At 41.2% G+C, this 20,617-nt stretch overlaps 1 protein-coding gene across 1 annotated transcript in view; it reads right to left on the reverse strand.

The window, feature by feature from the left end:
* CNTN1 (contactin 1) overlaps positions 1-20,179 on the reverse strand; it is a 443,616-nt gene extending 423,437 nt beyond the window's left edge. The window contains exon 1 of the mRNA XM_039506174.1: positions 19,980-20,179. The gene's annotated coding sequence lies outside the window, so the exon portion shown is untranslated. The remainder of the gene's footprint in view (positions 1-19,979) is intronic.
* Positions 20,180-20,617: the final 438 nt, after the last annotated feature.

Below are 20,617 nucleotides of genomic sequence, written 5' to 3' on the forward strand. Positions count from 1 at the left end.
GGCCTGGTCTACACTACGCGTTTATACCGAATTTAGCAGTGTTAAACTGATTTAACCCTGCACCCGTCCACACAATGAAGCCCTTTATATCGATATAAAGGGCTCTTAAAACCGATTTCTGTACTCCTCCCCGACGAGGGGAGTAGCGCTGAAATCGGTATTGCCATGTCGGATTAGGGTTAGTGTGGCCGCAATTCGACGGTATTGGCCTCCGGGCGGTATCCCACAGTGCACCATTGTGACCGCTCTGGAAAGCCATCTGAACTCGGATGCACTGGCCAGGTAGACAGGAAAAGCCCCGCGAACTTTTGAATTTCATTTCCTGTTTGGCCAGCGTGGAGAGCTCATCAGCACAGGTAACAATGCAGTCTCCTGAGAATCGAAAAAGAGCTCCAGCATGGACCGCACGGGAGGTACTGGATCTGATCGCTGTATGGGGAGAGGATTCCGTGCTAACAGAACTCCGTTCCAAAAGACGAAATGAAAAAACATTTGAAAAAATTTCCAAGGCCATGATGCAGAGAGGCCACACCAGGGACTCAGTACAGTACCGTGTGAAAGTTAAGTTGCTCAGACAAGCCTACCAGAAAACCAAAGAAGCAACGTAGAATTGCATGCCGCTTCTACGCTGAGCTGCATGCAATTCTAGGGGGGTCCGCCACCACTACCCCACCCCTGTCCGTGGATTCCGAGGTGGGGGTGGTAATCTCAGCCATGCCTGAGGATTCTGCGGACGAGGAAGATGAGGAGGAGGAAGAGGACGACGAGCTTGCAGAGAGCACACAGCACTCTGTTCTCCCCAACAGCCAGGAGCTTTTTCTCACCCTGACGGAATTACCCTCCCAGCCCTCTCTCAAGCCACTATCCCAGACAATGAAGCCATGGAAGGGACCTCTGGTGAGTGTACCTTTGTAAATATAAAACATGGTTTAAAAGCAAGCGTTTTTAAAATGATTATTTGCCCTGAGGACTTGGGATGCATTCGTGGCCAGTAAAGTTACTGGAAAAGTCTGTTAACATGTCTGGGGATGGAGCGGAAATCCTCCAGGGACATCTCCATGAAGCTCTCCTGGAGGTACTCCAAAAGCCTTTGCAGAAGTTTTCTGGGCAGGGCAGCCTTATTCCATCCTCCATGGTAGGACACTTGACCACGCTATGCATATAGCAAGTAATCTGGTATCATTGCATGACAAAGCCTAGCTGCGTATGGTCTCGGTGTTTGCTGGCATTCAAGCAACATCCGTTCTTTATCTCGCTGTGTTATCCTCAGGAGAGTGATATCCTTCATGGTAACCTGGTTGAAATTCAGGGATTTAATTAAGGGGACAGATGGTTGGGCTGTTTGCCTGTGGCTTAAAAGAAATCCTTCCCTGCATTTAGCCAAGTTGGGTGGGGGGGTGACTGGCGCTGAGCTTTTTCGCGTTTGGCTTGCTGGGATCTTCCCTGCTACCAGCCACGCGGTGGGGAGAAGGGTAAAGCGATCATCCCAGAGAATTCGATGGGGGCAGTTCTGGTGCTGCACGTTAACAGGAAAGCAGCAGCACTCAATGGGCTTTGCTTGCTATTTGGGAAAGGAGAGCGCTGGATAAATGAAGGCTGCAGAAGCCGAAAGACAATGACTTACCATGGCCGCATGCAAGCCAAATTCTGATGCCCGGACCTGTGCCTGTGATCTCTAACACCAAAGCCGCAGGCACTCAATATTAAGATGCAAAATGCAACCTTGTAGTGAGATCACATGTGCTATGTAAGGTGAATAGTGTTGTTCACCGTGAAAGAGTATAACCATTGTTCTGTAAAATGTATCTTTTTAAATACTTCTCTCCCTTTTTTCCCCTCCCTCCCGCAGCTGCAAATTTTTCAAGTCTCCCTCCTCCGTCCCGAAGGCTAGCTCACATAAGGCAGCGGAAAAAAAAAAGATGTGAGACGAAATGTTCTCGGAAATCATGGAAGTAACCCACAATGAAAGAGCTCATCTGAATGAGTGGAAGGACGTGGTATCAAAGTACAGGAAAGATGCCAGTGACCGTGAGGACAGGAGGGACCAACGTGAAGATTGGAGGGACGCTCGAGATGAGAGGTGGTGGCAAGAAGACCTGAGGTGTCAGGATGCAACTCTGGTGCTGCTGCGTGATCAAACGGACATGCTCCGGCGTCTGGTGGAACTTCAGGAACAGCAGCAGGACCACAGAGTGCCGCTGCAGCCCCTGTATAACCGCCCTCCCCCCTCACCATGTTCCTTAGCCTCCTCACCCACCAGACGACTAAGAACATGTGGGGGGAGGCTCTGGGCACCCGCCCATTCCACCCCAGTGGACAGCCCAACCAAAAGGCTGTCATTATTTTGAAATTTTTTTTAGTGGCCTTTTCCTTCCCTCCTATCCTCCTCCCAAACCCCACTCATGCTACCTTGTCAGTTCTCGCCCTCTTTTTATAATTAATTAATAAAGAATACATGATTTTTAAATGAGAGTGACTTGATTTCCTTAGGAAGCAAGCGGTAATCGAAGGGGGAGGGTGAGTGGCTTACAGGGAATGAGTCAATCAAGGGGGAGGAGGGGTTCATCAAGGAGAAACAAACAGAACTGTCACACCGTAGCCTGGCCCGTGATGAAACTGGTTTTCAAAGCTTCTCTAACGCGCACCGCTTCCTGGTGTGTTCTTCTAATCGCCCTGGTGTCTGGCTGCGCATAATCAGTGGCCAGGTGATTTGCCTCAGCCTCCCACCCTGCCATAAAGGTCTCCCCCTTACTTTCACAGAGATTGTGGAGCACACAACAAGCAGCAATAACAATGGGGACATTGGTTTGGCTGAGGTCTGAGCGAGTCAGTAATGTGCGCCAGCGCGCCTTTAAACAGCCAAAGCACATTCTACCACCATTCTGCACTTGCTCAGCCTGTAGTTGAACAGCTCCTGACTATTGTCCAGGCTGTCTGTGTATAGCTTCATGAGCCATGGCATCAAGGGGTAGGCTGGGTCCCACAGGATAACTACAGGCATTTCAACATTCCCAACTGTTAATTTCTGGTCTGGGAAGTAATTCCCTTGCTACAGCCGTTTAAACAGAGTAGATGCTCACGTCTTCAGGAACACATGAACCGTTCCCGGCCATCCCACGTGGGTGTTGGTGAAACGTCCTGTCAAGGTTTCTTCCCCACTCTGAACTTTAGGGTACAGATGTGGGGACCTGCATGGACACTTCTAAGCTTAATTACAAGCTTAGATCCGGTAACACTGCCACCAGCCAGAATTCCAGTGTCTGGCACACTCCCTGTCCCCACAAAACTTTCCCCTCCCGGATAGCCTTGAGGCTTTTCCACTAAGTCCCTAGTGATACCGATCCAACCCCTTGGATCTTAACACAAGGAGAAATTAACCATTCCCCCCTCCTTTCTCCCCACCAACTCCTGGTGAGTCCAGACCCAATTCCCTGGGATCTTAAAACAAGAAAGAAAAAAAAATCAATCAGGTTCTTAAAAAGAAAACTTTTAATTAAAGAAAAAGAAAGGTAAAAATCATCTCTGTAAAATCAGGATGGAAAATACTTTACAGGGTACTTAGATTTATATAGCCCAGAGAAAACCCCTCTAGCCTTAGGTTCAAAGTTACAGCAAACAGAGGTAAAATCCTCTCAGCAAAAAAGGAACATTTACAGGTTGAGAAAACAAACATAAGACTAACATGCCTTGCCTGTGCTACTTACAAGTTTGAAACATGAAAAACTGATTTAGAAAGATTTGGAGAGCCTGGATTGATGTCTGGTCCCTCTCAGTCCCAAGAACGAACAACCCCCAAAACAAAGAGCACAAACAAAAGACTTCCCTCCACCAAGATTTGAAAGCATCTTGTCCCCTTATTGGTCCTCTGGTCAGGTGTCAGTCAGGTTTACTGAGCTTCTTAACCCTTTACAGGTAAGAGAGACATTAACCCTTAACTGTCTGTTTATGACACGTCCCTTGTGATCCACCAGTGCTTGCAGCACCATAGAAAAGTACCCCTTTCGGTTTATGTACTGGGTGACCTGGTGCTCCGGTGCCAAGATAGCGATATAGGTTCCATCTATCGCTCCACCACAGTTAGGGAATCCCATCCCCTCCTCATTAAGTAACAGGCCTACTCTGTCCTTGGTCTTCCTCTTGCTTCCAATGTATTTGTAGAATGTTTTCTTGTTTCCTTTTATGTCCCTAGCTAGTTTGATCTCATTTTGTGCCTTGGCTTTTCTAATTTTGTACCTACATATTTGTGTTATTTGTTTATATTCATCCTTTGTAATTTGACCAGTTTCCACTTTTTGTAAGACTCTTGAGTTTTAGATCATTGAAGATCTCCTGGTTAAGCCAGGGTGGTCTCTTGTCATACTTCCTCTTACCTACACAGTGGGATAGTTTGCTCTTGTGCCCTTAATAATGTATCTTTGAAAAACTGCCAACTGTCTTCAATTGTTTTTCCCCTTAGACTTGCTTCCCATGGGATTTTACCTACCAACTCCCTGCATTTGCTAAAGCCTGCCTTCTTGAAATCCCTTGTCTTATTGTGTCCCTCCTACCATTCCTTAGAATCATGAACTCTACCATTTCATGATCACTTTCACCCAAGTTGCCTTCCACTTTCAAATTCTCAACCAGTTCCTCTCTCTGTTTGTCAAAATCAAATTTAGAACAGCCTCCCCCCAGTAGCTTTCTCCACCTTCTGAAATAAAAAATTGTCTCCAATACATTCCAAGAACTTGTTGGATAATCTGTGCCCTGTTTTATTTTTTCAATAGATGCTGAGATATATATCAATAAAAAAATAGAAGATTTTCCATTTTGGCAGCCACTTTAATTTTCAAACACTGTTGGATCAATTTTGAAAAGAAACAGATCCGCCCCTCAGATGAACACGCACAACTCAGAGGGCAAGTATATCTTCCTTACTTTATTTGTATCTGTGCACATTTTCTTTTAGAGATAGGATAATTGCTGATTTCCTCTGGAAAGAGAGCAGAAGAACTTGTCTTAAAAGACTATATTGTAGCATGACAGAAGGGGGTGATTTCCTTACCCGACTTCTATGCCAATTACCAAGCAGTAGCTTACAACTCCTACTTACTGGGAGCTAATATCTGCCTACTGTCACTGGCTCAAGAAAGAAACACAGAAATACAGTAATGTATATAGTTTTGCAGCTAATTATAGTGTAAAAACAACAAAATTCCCCATTCCAAATCCAAGCCATCAAAAATGTAAGGGAAACATTCTGTAAAATGTTGAAAACAAATTAAAGCACATGTGGTGAAACGGGCAATTACTCCAAAAGATATGGGTCACTGATATAGGGAAATGAAATAAAATGGTTTCCTTTATTATCATCAACTCTTTTTGAGAAGCCTTTTAGGCTTGGACAATTGAAAATTAGACTGGAAATTCTGATTATTTCCATTTATCTATATACAATAATGTAGCTTTGCTCTCCAATAGCTGCTTGTTATTATAATTGTTATGTTTTAAAAGAGGATACAGAAAGTTACATTTCCAGCAATGAGTGCCAAGCATCTCCCTCATTACTTTGCCCATTTAATAGGAAAAGCATCTTTAACAAACAGCCATTCCCGGATAAGTGGGAGAGATGAAGAAATTCAGACTGATGAAGATGACTTGCTGGTCATAATAGGCTCTCTCGGTATCTGTGCATTTTCTTATACACTGGTTGAAACATAACATAAATTAACTGGCAGAACTGATCTCTGAGAGAGTGGTTTAAATGTACACCAAAAAGTCACAAATGCTCGAGGCAGTGTGGAAGATCTGGAAATGTTCAAGAAAACAACACGTTAGGTAAATATAAGCAAATGAATACAAGATATTATACCACTAACTGACTACTCCTAGTTAAGAAAGAAGCATTAACTTAACATTCACCACAGTGAAAAAAATCTGGCAAAGACATACAGAGTGAGTACACTTAATCAGCAAAGAGCTTCTGATTTGGTTTGTATAGGAGACTTAAGTTCACTAATTTCTGCTGAACTTGAAATAGGGATTTCTTACCATGGTCTACTAATATGTGTAAAGTGTGTGTTGGGTTTGGTCACGTTATTACATTTAATATAGGAATGTCTGCATAATTATCTTCAGCTGATGGCAGATTTTCCTTTGTTTTCAATGTGTTATTTTGGGATCCTTTTGAGGGAGTCCTAGATGAACCTACTCCATGAAATGTGAATTAGAGAATGTGACCAACTGCCATTGTTTTCCAGAGTAAGGGGTCTGACAGTATGTTAAAATATAAAGAGCTAAGTGCATGTTTGTATCATTTGTCTGCACAGACCCTTAGGGGAAAGGTCATAGAGAATTTAATAAGGATGAAATAAAAAAAGTAATATTCTTTAAAACCTACAAAATGAAGTAGAGTGTATATGTATATATATATACACACACACACACACACTCTACTTCATTTTGTAGGTTTTAAAGAATATTTCTTTCCTTTTTTATTTCATGTATGTGTGTGTTTCTGTGTACACACACACACACACATTTTGATACATCTTATACAATTATATTGCAGGTGTATACTTTTCTTTAAAGTCTATGAGATGATTCCAAAAAACCTATACAAAGATTGTCATTTTCTTTTAAACACTACAAACTTTTTCTATATGGGGCTTTCCAGCTCAAATTTAGTGGCTGGAAGATAGAGGTTAAAAGGTCTACTTCTACCTGTACACAGATTCTCCTGTAACTGTGTTTAAGAGCTGAAGGACATTCTGTCTTCTGCCAGGAAGTACTGCCATGGTTGTGATTTAGTGATGATCCAGAAGTCCTGGGTAGCTGTATTGAGCAGGGTGATTTTCCCTTAGTTGTCAAAGAAATGTTACTAAAACTTGAATGCTCTTGGAATGACACCCTGTATTTTATTAAGCCAGAACCTGAATTACTTTGTGTCAGTTAAAGTTCCAAAATATAATCTTTGTAAGAATAGACCCATAGGTACATAAGCTGCCACATTCTTCCTCACCGATTTTCCTTTGAATTGTTTTGTAATTTAGAGACATGATAATTTAAAAAAAAAGAATTGCTAAATACTTCTTCCTTGGAGGCATATTCTACTCATGTGTTATCCGTGTACTGGGTGCTTTACTCTGTGTACAAAACAAGACACGGACCCATCAACCAAGGGTATTTATCTGCAGTGGTACATACCTTCTACAATTTATATAGGAATTTGCTGCCTCGTTATGGACTGGCCAGCAAAGAGAATATTTATCAAAAATTGCTGGACAGACCATAACCAAGCATATATTATATAAGGTATGTACCATTACAAATAAATACCCTTGGGTGATGGGACAATGTTTGGTTTGTACACAGAGTAAAACACCCAATACCGGAGTAATGGATTATTGGACATGCTTCCTAGCAAGAAGCAGTCATTCAACCATTTGCTGGTTTTCAAATGACTGTGCCTCTAAACTATTAAATAATTTAAAAGAAAATCTTAGGGGGAAAAAAGAATCTGTATCTATTGTTCTTAACTTATACATGTACACGATTTACATTTTAAGTAATGTACAACAGGTAAAGGATCCAATCCCTCTGTTCTGGATTTGGGGATGTACCTTTAAAAAAAAATGCAGTGAGGCATCGGTTCTTAAATTAGCATAACTACAGACACATTTGAAAACCAGGCATGGGTAAAACAAGACACAGAATTCAAATGTATACAAGTATGAAAATTGTAGGATTCACACTGCATGACAGTTTATACATAACTGCACTTTGCTTGCAAACATTTAGTTTTAGGATCTGAATGGTTAGATAGAAGCATATCGACAATTAGTTACATCTGTCTATAGTTTCGCTGGGTATCAAATGATCAGCTAGAGTTATGGGCCTAACTGCAGGAGCATAAATTACATTTCAGGTGCTGCTTTACACCCTTCATTATGACTATTTGATCAATAGATACCACTGCACAGAAAGCCTGCAAACTATGTATTTCTGCTACATAAACTGCCTAGAACACTTAAGGAGCTATATTTAAAAAAAAAAAAAAAAAAAAAGAATTTTGACATGCCAAGTGGTTTTCATGGGTTTCCCAGATGTGCCACATAACATAATTGGTTTGAGCAGCAGCCAGAAGTCCATGTGAACTCCTTGTGTATTCTCCTTTCCTCTCATGTCAATGTAAACTTATTTGGCACACAAGCTTCAGCAAGTGTGATTTGAGTAAATCAGCATATAACATCAATATAACACTACTTGCAGGTTTTAGCTGACCATAAAGCTATTATTACTTGGCAACATTGCCAGGGACCTGACCAACTTGTGACTGATTTCAATGCCATTAAAACATAATGTGGCGGAAATGTAGATAAGACCGAGATAATGGAAATATGAAATATGGTATTTGAGCAGTATCTCTAGTGGCACCACCAACATTACTATCCATCCTGAACTCCCATGCTTTTGATATAAGGATAATCCAGGTCTGACCTATATGAAACAGTTGAAACGGCTGTAATTTTTAATTAATTAGAATAAATTAAATTAAACTTCTTCCGGGGCCATGTGCACTTGAAGTGTGCTTGACAGAAGTGGAGCTAATCATTCCGGAATGGTGGGGGGGAAGGGAAAGGAGTATCCATATCCTTTGAGATCTTCAAATACGATCCCAAAGCAATGGGAAAAAACAAGATTTTATGGTTCAGCCATATTTAAAGACAGAGTCAGCTGATTTGTAGAAACCCACAAAACATTTGACAATAAGAGAGACTGAACAGAAATGAAAACAGGCGTGCTTTATGACCATCCTTGGATTGTTTTAACAACAAACCTTTCTTGAAACTTATACATTTCTGTAGCATTTCATGCCATTCTGAGAAGGAAAGACCAAAGCTTTCTGATCTCCACAACAAATATACTTGATCAAGTCAGAATGTCAGATTTATCTTTTACTGTGTCTCATGTACATTAAGTGCAAATTAATCTTTCCTCTCAGTAGTTTCGCTTCCGTGCCAGCCCTATCATGTAGTGTAATCACATCTTAATAAAAAAATAAACTGACAATGTACTGGTGAGTGGAAATGCATTCAAGCTTTTTATTTCAAAACCTTCCACTAGTCTGAAATGTTCTTAAATGGTAAAACTATCACTATTACAACCTAATGAAAAAAAAAAAAGTCTACCCAGTTTTTTGAGAGAGATTTTTAAACCACTCCACCATTTAATATACTGAAGTTGATTAACAAAATTTAACCTGCTCTTACTCATATGTTTGTAAAAGCAATATAATTCTTTTTGTGTTTTAAATATTGGTTTAATGTTTATTTTTCCTTTAAAAGGCAGAGAGAGTGCAGCGCAATTCAACCCCACAATAACAAGTCAGTAATTCATGTGTTTAATGAAAAAGGTGCCTATATGAAAAGAACTTGCAATTTCAAATGTCCAAAGGGTTATTATATTTATATTCCTGTTCTGTTACTTAATAATGTCAAACACTTCCATGTAACATTTAGCTCAAAATTCTGTTTTAGGGTTGTTAATGGCCAAACTCCTTACTTTAGGAACAGATCGTTTATATAGCACTCGCTTATGATTCAAACAACAATACTGCATACCAATCTTCATGCTATCCTATCCTCTGATATGTTGCATTTTGCTCTTCAAAAAACGATTGCATGTGCATGCCCAAATGCAGTGGCTGATTTTCAAAGATAGGTGGCAATGCAACCCTCATAATAGAGGTATTAAATGACATTTTCTCAAGTATCTTAAAACTAGGTAATTACCAAAGAACTAATGACTCGAAAAAGAAAACATGTAGTATATGAAAATATGGCTTATTTGCTAACTAACAGATGATTAGTCAGGAGTCCCATGCTGTCAACTTTAGCCTGATTAAGTAGTAAGTACTCTATATTAATACTATGCCATGAATCCTAAACAAGGAATGTCTGTTTCTCCTTTCCTAAAAAGGCTTTCCTTCTCTCGGTATTGGTGTATTAATGACAAATAACACTCTCTTTAAGACATAATCACCTTCCTAAGAAAAGGTGCAGATTCACACATGTCAAGACCACAGATTAGAGTGATACTTGTATTGATGTTCATACAAATGAATGTAATCAATATAATGTATCAATACAGGCAGCCCTGGTGCATTGGTAAGTCCAGATCAGTCCAATTAAGTGATCTGTTTTAACTATAAGTTTCACTGTTTGTTATTTGAAATTTTTGTCCTATGCTATTCATACTTTGATTTTACAATTACTGGCTGTTCTGCTCAAGAGGAAATTAACGCTTTCTAAATCTGAATCCTAATAAAGAGGTAACAGGGGAATCCATTGTATCACTGAGCTATTTGAATTTAAGTACTGTGCCGATAACCAGACAGTTAATAAAAATTGGATACATTTCTGGCACGTAGGACTGTATAATGAAAGATTCATTTTTCAGCTAATGCACCAATAGCCTTTGCAAAAAACTTACCTCTCCACTTGGGCAGGTCTACATTAAGCAATAAAAGATGTAATGAACTTGCATGATGAACTAGGGTCTTCAAAGATCATATTCAGTATTAAAACTCCATAACTGTGAATGTAGTCTGTTTCTGCTAGACTGATTTTTATTTATTTATTTATTTATTTACAGTACTGCATTTGTCCTGCAAGACCTACAAAATGGAAGATATTTAAGCAGCCAGATATCACTGAGCTAGTAATTGGAATGAAAGTCAGCACTGGCAATGTTCCACTAGTTCTCCTGTCGTGATGACATTTGTTGCCATGACTAGCAGATGTCACACTGTTCAAATGCAGTGTATTCTACAGAGAGTCATGTAGAAAAAGGAGAAAGATGAGATATAGAAGTACAAATCTCCTTTCTAGGATTTCACATGCAATTTCAGTATTAGCTAACCTACTATTTGTGACTTAAAAATATATTTTTTAATACCAAAGCACAGAACTTCTACTATTAGAGTCTGGCTGTGGACCCTGTTTGCCTGAAGACATATTCTGATATACTGATTGTGCCTTTCTGATGTCACAGATGTGTACCAAGTTCCAATGGCAGATACTGAAGACCTTTTCAGCGATTCATACACAAAAATCTCTATGCCTATTAGGTAAATTGGGGGATGGGAAAAATGTGGAGGCAGAAAAGCCAAAGATAACAAGTAAGGGGGTAAAGAGAAGCACTGGAGGGAGGGTTCAGAGTGATGGGATGAAGGGAAAAGTCACAACTTTAAAAAAAATGTCCAACTCTTAAAGTTGGAAGCTGCCATTTAAGCAGCAGTCTGTGGTCCTTTAAGCCATTTTAACTCCTTTTCTAATGAAAAATTAACTGTGGACTCTTCAGTATTCCAAAGTTTGTTTTTTAAAAAATATTGTATTTTAAAAAGGATGATGAAAATGGAGTTGGGCTTCTGGTGACAGTAAGATGGAGAGAAGGAGTTCAGCTACCCTTTATTAAAAAACAGAGAAAGATTGTTATAACAGTTCTCAGATAAATTTATTCAAGATAGTAGAGAAAAAGGATGTATTTATATAGATAGATAGAGGTATCCACCTTTTCTCTTGTTAGGAACTACTTTTCACAGTGGAAGGATAAATGATTTTTTTTTAAATGAAATTGTATAGAGTCCTATTCTAACAGCAATAAGTTATGTCAAGGAGTCCGGTGGTACCTTAGGACTAACAGATTTATTTGGGCATAAGCTTTCGTGGGTAAAAAAAAAAAAACCCATGAAAGCTTATGCCAAAATAAATTTGCTAGTCTTTAAGGTGCCACCGGACTCCTTGTTGTTTTTGTGGATACAAACTAACACGGCTACCCCCTGATACTTGAAGCTATGTCAGCGGATAGCTTGCTGATTGCCTACTAACGTATTGGTGCATGTCTTATAATATGCACTAACAGCCTACTAATCCACATGGTGGATAAAGGCAAATATGCAGTTATGACTTTCAAAAACAGTGCAACTTATGGGGGAACATATGCATATACTCCACATGATCTAATTTTGGGACAGATAGACGCTTGGCAAGAGCAAATAGCTGCTTCCATCAAGGTAAGCAGACATTAAGTTACAAGAAAAGTATAGTAGATAGAATTCTGGATGCCTACTAGAAACTCTCCTTCTAAAGAAATGTTTGGAATGTAAGGCTGTTTCTATTTTATTCTCTCTTATCGCCACTCTTATATTTCTCATCATCACTGTAAATCCCAAAGGGTTGTGGCCTCCTTGCAGATCAATTTTTTACTAAGTCCTCAGGGTGCTCTGGCTGTATTCAGTTTATGTCCATCACTGGCAATCTTATCACGACACCAAAGTTTTTGGTGCCTGCCTGTTCAGCAGCTATGTAGTAGCATTCCTTGGTACACATTCTTATATTTCTCTCACCATGCAATTATACTTGAAGATGAAAAGCTCCAAGAATGCCATGTCTCAATGCTATTATCGGATATTCAGTTTTGTATTACTTACACTCAGAGAGAAAACAGTGGTTTGAAAAATATTACAATGTTATTTGTAAAATCATGCCAGCATTAAGAAGAGGTAAGTGCATCCAGTCCCGGACCCCCAGTCTACTGCACCAAGGAAGAAAGAGTATCAATCAGCTCTCAAACTCAGTCCATATATTATGAAAACTACAAAAATGAAACCCAATTAAGCTTAATAAGCTTAACAACATGTACTTTATATTAAACCTTCTTACCAAGGGTTGGCTTTTACTAGGGTTCCTAGCTCAGGACAGCTCAAAGTCATGTTCTAGATCCTCTCTTCTCAGAGAGCCACGTCTACATCCCTTTAATAAGTAATGAGTCACCTGCTTCAGTCAGCCAGTAGAATCAGCACATGCTAACAGGCAAGGATGTATCAGGCAAACACTACAAACCTGTTACATTTATTAATATCAGTGTATGTTTTGTTTTAAATATTTACATGCAGTTTGACAAGAATAAATTGATACTTTTTGTTTGAAAAATACAAGTTACATAATAGTAAACTGCAGTTCCAAGAATAAAAATTAATTTAATCCTTGCTTTAAAGAAAAAGAATTGAAGAGATTATATTCTGGTATGTTCATTAAATCTGTCTGATATTCTGTAAATGTAGCCTGACATCTGAACACACATTGACCAACCCACTGCCTTGTTAATACACAATACTCCCATAAAGTAGACAGTATAACATAAAGACTAACATAATGAGTGCAGCCAATAACTAGTAACGTGTTAAATAAAAATCCTGATGAGAAGCATAATGAGGATTCAGTTTGTCATAAGAAATATTTCTCTCAGCAAATTAAAAATCAAAATGTTCACATCAGCATAGCCTACATACTCTAATTCAGGTGCTGCTGTACAAAATAGATATTGATGATTTGCCCTTATATAATGCCTTCCATTTCTCTATACAAACAAAATCAAATTATTGTTGATGTGTATTATCCCCATTGTATAGGTGAAGACAACTAAAGCACAGAGAAATAATACTCTAATGCAGTGAGGTCATTACACACATGACTAACCTTAAGCAATGAGCAGTGCCATTGACTTCAAGTCACACACTTTAAGTGAATGTAACTACTCTTTGCTTAAAGTTAGGCGCGTGTTTAACTTGTTGAATTGGGGTCTAAATGAACTGTTAAAGCTCAGACATGAAGTCTGTGATACAGCTGGATCTCCTGACTCCCAGGTTCTGTGCCTTAACCATCAGATCATCATACTCCATTAGGAAGGAACAACAGACAATCTGGCTGGATTGTCAAACTTAAAAGAAAAAAAACACCATTTAAAAACAATACAACCTTGCATATATATCAAGCTCTGTACTTCTCATTTTTAAAACTGAAATCCTATAGCCCTGCTGAGTCCATTTGAAGATTATGCAGATACTGAAATACTTATACATACTTTCTGATGGGAATAGCTAACTCACTTTATCGCACAGCCCAAGATTACTATTTTCTTATTTTTTCCAAATCAGAGAAAAATATTTATTCTAGTATCTCAGAGAAGCAGATACATCTGTAAACAGAGCTGCATGTTGCAGCAACGCTTATTGAAAACTATACTGTGTCATATAAGAAGTGCCTGCTTGCCATGACAAGATAGCATAGTGGAGTGGTAGTTCTACCATGGTTGAGATTTTAACTTAACAGAAGGGTTTGTTAAAAGAATGTCACTGAAATGGCTAAAAAAAAAATACAATGTAAACTATGAACAGTGTTTTATTTTTTCATGTTGGTTTGATGAAAAAAGGATTCCTAAAAAAAACATAAGTATTCAAAAATCACCCTGAAGGTAATTTTTCACTGTTCATAGACTTTAAGGTCAGAAGGGACCATTATGGTCTTCTAGTCTGACCTCCTGCACAACGCAGGCCACAGAATCTCACCCACCCACTCCTGTAACAAGCCTCTGACCTATGTCTGAGCTACTGAAGTCCTCTGCTTGTGGTTTAAAGACTTCAAGGTGCAGAGAATCCTCCAGCAAGTGACCCGTGCCCCACGCTGCAGAGGAAGGCGAAAAACCCCCAGGGCCTCTGCCAATCACTGGATTGTCTCGCCTTTCTTCACACCACTTTTTGAAGAAATCTAAATACTCCAGGTATGTCTACACTAAACCCAGGTCTGCAGGACCTCGTCTGCATGCTCCAGCCTTGGACTGAGCAGGACTTCCCTGCAACTGCAGCTCCAGGCTGTTTCAGCCCTGGACCCAGACATCTGAACTAACAGCTGGGAGCCTGGATCTTCTGTGCACTCAATGACTCTGCTGCTGGGCTCAGGCAGTGTGAAAGAGGAAGTTACCTGATTCAAATGCAAATAGGACAAGTGTCAGCCCTGTGGGGGATGAGAGGAAATAGGTGGGGACAAGAGTCTGGGGATAGGGAGGCAGAAGCTGGAACTGATGACTGCTGAGGGTTGCGGGGGACAGACAGACTAAGCTTTAAGGGTAGGGAGGGAGTGTGGGATTGGCTAGATACCTAAGGAGCCAAATGCAGAAACTGGGACAGATTGGGCAAGGAGACTGGGACTAGGATCTGGGGAGAGGAACTGAGGAGCAGGGGAGACAGATCAGCTGAAGAACCAGGGGGCAGACTTGTCAAATAGACTAGGGGCAGGTCTACACTAAGGGCGGGGGTCGAACTAGGGTACGCAAGTTCAGCTACGTGAATAGCGTAGCTGAATTCGAAGTACCCTAGTTCGAACTACTCACCCGTCCAGACGCCGTGGAATCGAAGTCCGCGGCTCCAAGGTCGACTCCGCCACCGCCTTTTGCAGTGGTGGAGTACCGGAGTCGACCGCGGCGCTTCCGGAGTTCGAACTATCGCGTCCAGATTAGACGCGATAGTTCAAACTCCGAGAAGTCGAACCCATCGCGTCGACCCGGCTGGTAAGTGTAGACTAGCCCTAAGACTGATAACCAGTGAGGAGAAGCAGACAAGTCTGATGAGGAGTTGGGGTGTGGAGGGAGAACTGGGAATGACTGGGCAAAATGACTTTTACAAGGAGCATGTGTGAAATGGGGAGAATGGGACTGCAGTGAGGATTCAGGGTGGGAAGAGACAGGAGTGAGACAGGAACAGGAGGGATGGGATTGAGCAAAAGGGGTCATGCTTGAAGAGAATGGCAGAACAGTATGTGCCCACTAGAGAACTCTCCCCTTTAGAGCCTGGAATGGAACCCAAGATTCCTGAGTCTCACCATTCTTCTGCTGTCAGCAAATATCTGTGAAACCCACTGGCAAAGTGTGTCCCCCATCTCCCTCTGGTGCTGGTCCACATAGGATGACAATGTACTGCTGCTAAGAGTTACTCCATTAGCTCAAGTGGCAGAAGTCTGTGCAGTGGACTTAAGGTTCCTACCCTGCTGATGACCCATATAGGTGTCAATATGATGCCACATACCGGATATCCATTTTTCCAGTTTTATTTTTAAAAAACTCAGAAATCACACACAAAAAATATGTTGAAAGAATGTCATTAACGTTGCAAAGTCAAGTACAGAAAAATTAGGAAATACCAGAATGAAGGCTGCCTGGGCAACTTTCCCTTGTGCATACGCATTATGATATAGTCTTAAATTACATGATCACATACAATGTTTTCCACAGGCATCTGCCTCATTCAGTGAGCAGCACAGACCCGCTCTTAGGATGGAGCACTGCTGTGCAGCGAAAGAGATGTTGTCTGTACCACCCCCTGCTTCATTTGTTGCAGAAGTTGGAAGGTGTAGGGTGAATAAGTCGAGAAGACTGGTAGTGAATGAGTCAAAGAATAGTTTTAAGAGAAAGGATGGCCTCAAAGCTAAGGCAATTGAATGCTGCTCTTTGGAACTGGATTCTGTTCCTGCCTCTAACAGAGCTCCTGTGTGATGCTAGGTAAGTCACACAAACCAAACTTTTCACAGGTGGTAAGTAATTGAGTGTTCCTCATATTTCTGGGTGAGCAACATGAGACCCTGGAGTCAGATTTGCAGAGTGCTGAGCACTCAGTGAGGCAGCTGAACTTCGAACAAATGACATGCTATATAATGCTAAAGCAGCAAAGAGTCCTGTGGCACCTTATTGACTAACAGACGTATTGGAGCATAAGCTTTCGTGGGTGAATACCCACTTCATCGGATGCATATATAATGCTAAGCATTCTGAAAAATCAGGTCGTATGTGTCTCAGATTAGGCACACAAAATTAATGGATACCTTTGACCTTAATCTTTCTATGCTCAGCCATTTCATAGGGGTGTTGTACAAATACATTTGTTAATATTTGTGAAGCACTGAGATACTATAGTGATGAACTCTGTCTTCAGGACAGAGTTTGAATAGTATGTAGTAATAAGCAATGAAGAGAAAAAATGTTGACTAGCAGCACCTTAAGTGTATATCTATACTGCTATTAGACACCCACAGCTGGCCCATGCCAGCTGACTTGGGCTTGCAGTGCTCAGGCAAAGGGGCTGTTAAACTCTGGTGTAGACATTTGGTTTCAAGCTGCAGCTCAAGCTCTGGGACCATCCCACCTCATAGAATCCTAGAGCCCAGGCTCCAGCCCAACCCCAAACATCTACATCGCAATTAAACAGGCCCGTAAGCGCAAGCCCAAGTCAGCTGACACCAGTCAGCTGCAGGTTTTTAATTGCAGCGTTGATCCTAAGTGAGCATCTTCCATTCTGTGCACTAAATGAGGCAGGGTCTTGTGATCATGTCACGGTATGTGATCATGTCATTAAAGACTATATCATAATGCATACACAAAAGGGAGCAAATTAAGCTTGTATAGGCAACAGCATTGTAGGCAATACGAAAGTGGAAAAGAAACCAGAGAGCTTCCACCTTAACTTCTTCCTAGTTCCAAACTTTTAAGTTTGGGGTGGATGAGGTACCGGTATGTCCTGAACTGTCACTAAACATACTTTTTGTTTGTTAATCTCTCAAAGTAACTGTTGCTAGTGGAAACGAACAAAAAGAGCACTACTGACCAGGTACTGGAAACAAGGGAAAATTTTAACTGAAGTCAGTGGGAGTTTTGCCAGATTAAGGATGGGTACCTACGATCCTGAAACACCAATTTACAGAAATTTTTATGTCGCAAAACATGTATTTAAAAAAAAAAAACAAAAAAAACCCCACTAGTGATGCAAGGATTTGAGATTTTTAAAACTTAACAAGGTTGGACTTGAGATGAAATACCTCCTCCTGATGTTTAATAATTATTAATAATAATTACTGAGGCAGAAATTACCTGTTTTTAAAAAAGTGATTTGCTAATACTCATCTTAAATAATGGATGTTAGTTAACATCTCTTTGTTTCAGCTAGCACTGCACAGAAATATATAGCCTTCTTTAGGCAAAAAAAGTCTGTGTCATACATAGTTACATAATGGCTTATAATCGCAAACTGGAATTCAATTTAAAACTATTTTTTTAAGCTCAGTGATACTCAGAGTGTGGCTTGTGAGCCGCAACTGGCTGTTTAATGTGTCTTCTGCAGTTTTTTGCTGAAGATATTAAAACACTGTGATTTAATTATTAACCAACCTAAGTTATTAACCAATCAGGACGATTTTTCTATGTTATTAACCAGTTATGAACTTTCACTACATTATTAATTTATTTACTGTGAGAATTATATAATAAAACTAAATATTTCCCATTACTGCTTAAATGACTAGTACTATAGTAAATGAAACAGTGAATTCACATTACTGTGGCTCTTTTGGGTAATATTGAGCGCTAATTTGGCTCCTGAACCACTAAGTCTGCTTATCACTGCCTTAGCTTAGGGGTCATAGTTCATTTTAATTACTAAATGGACTGATTTTACATAATAAATCTATGTAATTTATTAGTTACATAGATAATCTCTAATACATGTCAAAGGCAGAAGTTCTTGCTTTCAGACATAATTAAATAGCACTCCACCCAGAAAGCTAAATTCCATAAGACGACGGTCATTTTCCTTCTGCAACTCAGTGATCAGAAGCACTTAAGTGCTCATCCTCTTGAAGTGACTTTTAGCTGAGCTCAGCAGTGACAAATAGTCTGCAAAAGATCTCTCTACTTTCATCAGCAGGTGTTACTACAGTCAATGTGATTTACTACTGTTTACACAAAGTGCCAAAGAAAAGGAGAGTAACATTTAAAAATAAAAACAGTGAAGTAATGTGATTGTAACTGTAATAAGAGGTAATAAAAAGGTCTTGCAACCCAATTACCATAAATACATGCAAACAGTTTTATCTCAAATAAATAAATAAGACATGGTGCTACCTTCCTTTGTGTATGCAGACTGGCTCCAAAAGATGCCTGCACAGCAGCAACAGTAGTGTGAAAATGGGAGTGAGTTATAAATGTAGACACATGTTTCACAAGCTTCCAAACATTCATTCATATGCCAAACAAATTCCTATAAATCAATGACAGAAACAGATCTTCTGTACTGGATCTTTTTGTCCAATCCATGCCAATGCATATTGAGGAGGAAGAATGTATAATGCTTTTTAATTTTTATTATTTTGGCAGGGATTGTGACAGAAAAAAAAAAGCTGCATTTTACAAAGGATGCACATTCTACTTCCTGCAGTAGGAGTCTGGTGTTCTGAGACCACCCTGTACCCACTATTATTAGTACAGAGAAGGCATTTTGTAACCTGGGCATAGTAATTCAAGAGTTCAAACTGGCCTTTCCACATGTTGTAAAAACTGATCTGATTTCCATATTCTGGCCAATGCCCTTAGTACATATATGTCATCTCCTGTCTGACTTACTTGGGCCATCCATAGCCAATACCAGCCTGAAGTAGTGACTAGAAACAGTCTCCCTCCTCCTCATCTGTCTCTACTGCAATTCCAGACACTCATGAACAGAAAATGTCACTGACTTGCAGTCACTTCTCCAAACCCATATGGGAAATTATTATTCAGTTTCAGTGTTCAGGCCACAGAATAATGTACTCTATACTTCCTGTCTAAGGAGAAGAAATGGCTGGACTGCAAGGTTGGGGAGGAGAGCGTCTTCTACCTGAAGAGACATAGGGAAGGAAGGGGTGGGGGGTGATCGGTCTCAAATATGCACATATTTCTGTGATATCCGGGATATTCAGGTAGCTCCTAATCCTCCAGCAAGGTTACACGTTATCATCATGCCGGTCACAGATTAGTGCTACTGCTGCAGCTGCCACAGTAGCGCGGCTGCTGAATCCAAGGGGAAAGTTGACTTGTCACCATCCCCATCCTCCCTCTGTTGAATGCGTTGCACCAGGCAAAGCTCTACCTCTTCCCAAGACATTTCCCCATCTACCTACCTTGAACCTTCCCCTTGCCGAGTCACACTTCGTGCATTCTGTCCCTGCCCCTAACAAAAGCTAATGCAACAGGATCTTTTTATTGCTATTATTTTACAGCATTTGCGATTTGTTTTTACAAAGAAGCAAATATTCCCCCGCGCGCAGAAGACAATAAATCAATAGCAGGCCGTGTCCTACCTGTGCAATGCTGCTGCTGCTGCACAGCGGGGCTGTCACCCAGCGGAGCCCCCACTTCCGCTGCAAACACCTGGGAGCACCCTGCCCTGCTCCGCGCGCCCGCCCAACCTGCGGGACAGCGGCCCGCCCTTTCCCAGCCCGCACTGGGGGCTCGCGACTAGCGGGGCCGATTGGGGTAGGGGGAGCGGCGGGCACTGATTGGACAAGGGTGATGTCACTCCCAGGCTGCGCGGCGGGGGGGCTGGGAAGCCGCCCAGCTGCAGCGGGTCCGCAGTCCGAGGGGGCGCTGAGCGCTGACCCGGTGCAGCCCGTTAAACCAAGGGAGGGCGAGTGGGTGGGAGACCGATGCTGGGGGCCGGCGCGCTCTGCACCCCCCCCTCAGCCACCCAGTCCTGCGGGGGGGGGCGGGGGTGTCGCACATGCCCAAAGCGGCTGCCCTTGCCCAGCCCTTTGCCCCTGAGAGTCACTGTCCTCCCCCCCCCCGCAGCCCCACGGCTGGGGGTGGGGGGTACGGGGAGTGAGGAGAGGAGCTGCTGGGGAGAGAGGAGCAGGCCTGCAGGGGTGATGCTCAGAGGGCCAAAGGGGCACACCCAGGATTACCACCTTCAGGATTCAGTAAGGACTCAGCCCCTGCCAAT

This window comes from Mauremys reevesii, linkage group 1 (assembly GCF_016161935.1).
Source record: "Mauremys reevesii isolate NIE-2019 linkage group 1, ASM1616193v1, whole genome shotgun sequence".
In the NCBI taxonomy this organism is placed as follows: Eukaryota; Metazoa; Chordata; order Testudines; family Geoemydidae; genus Mauremys; species Mauremys reevesii.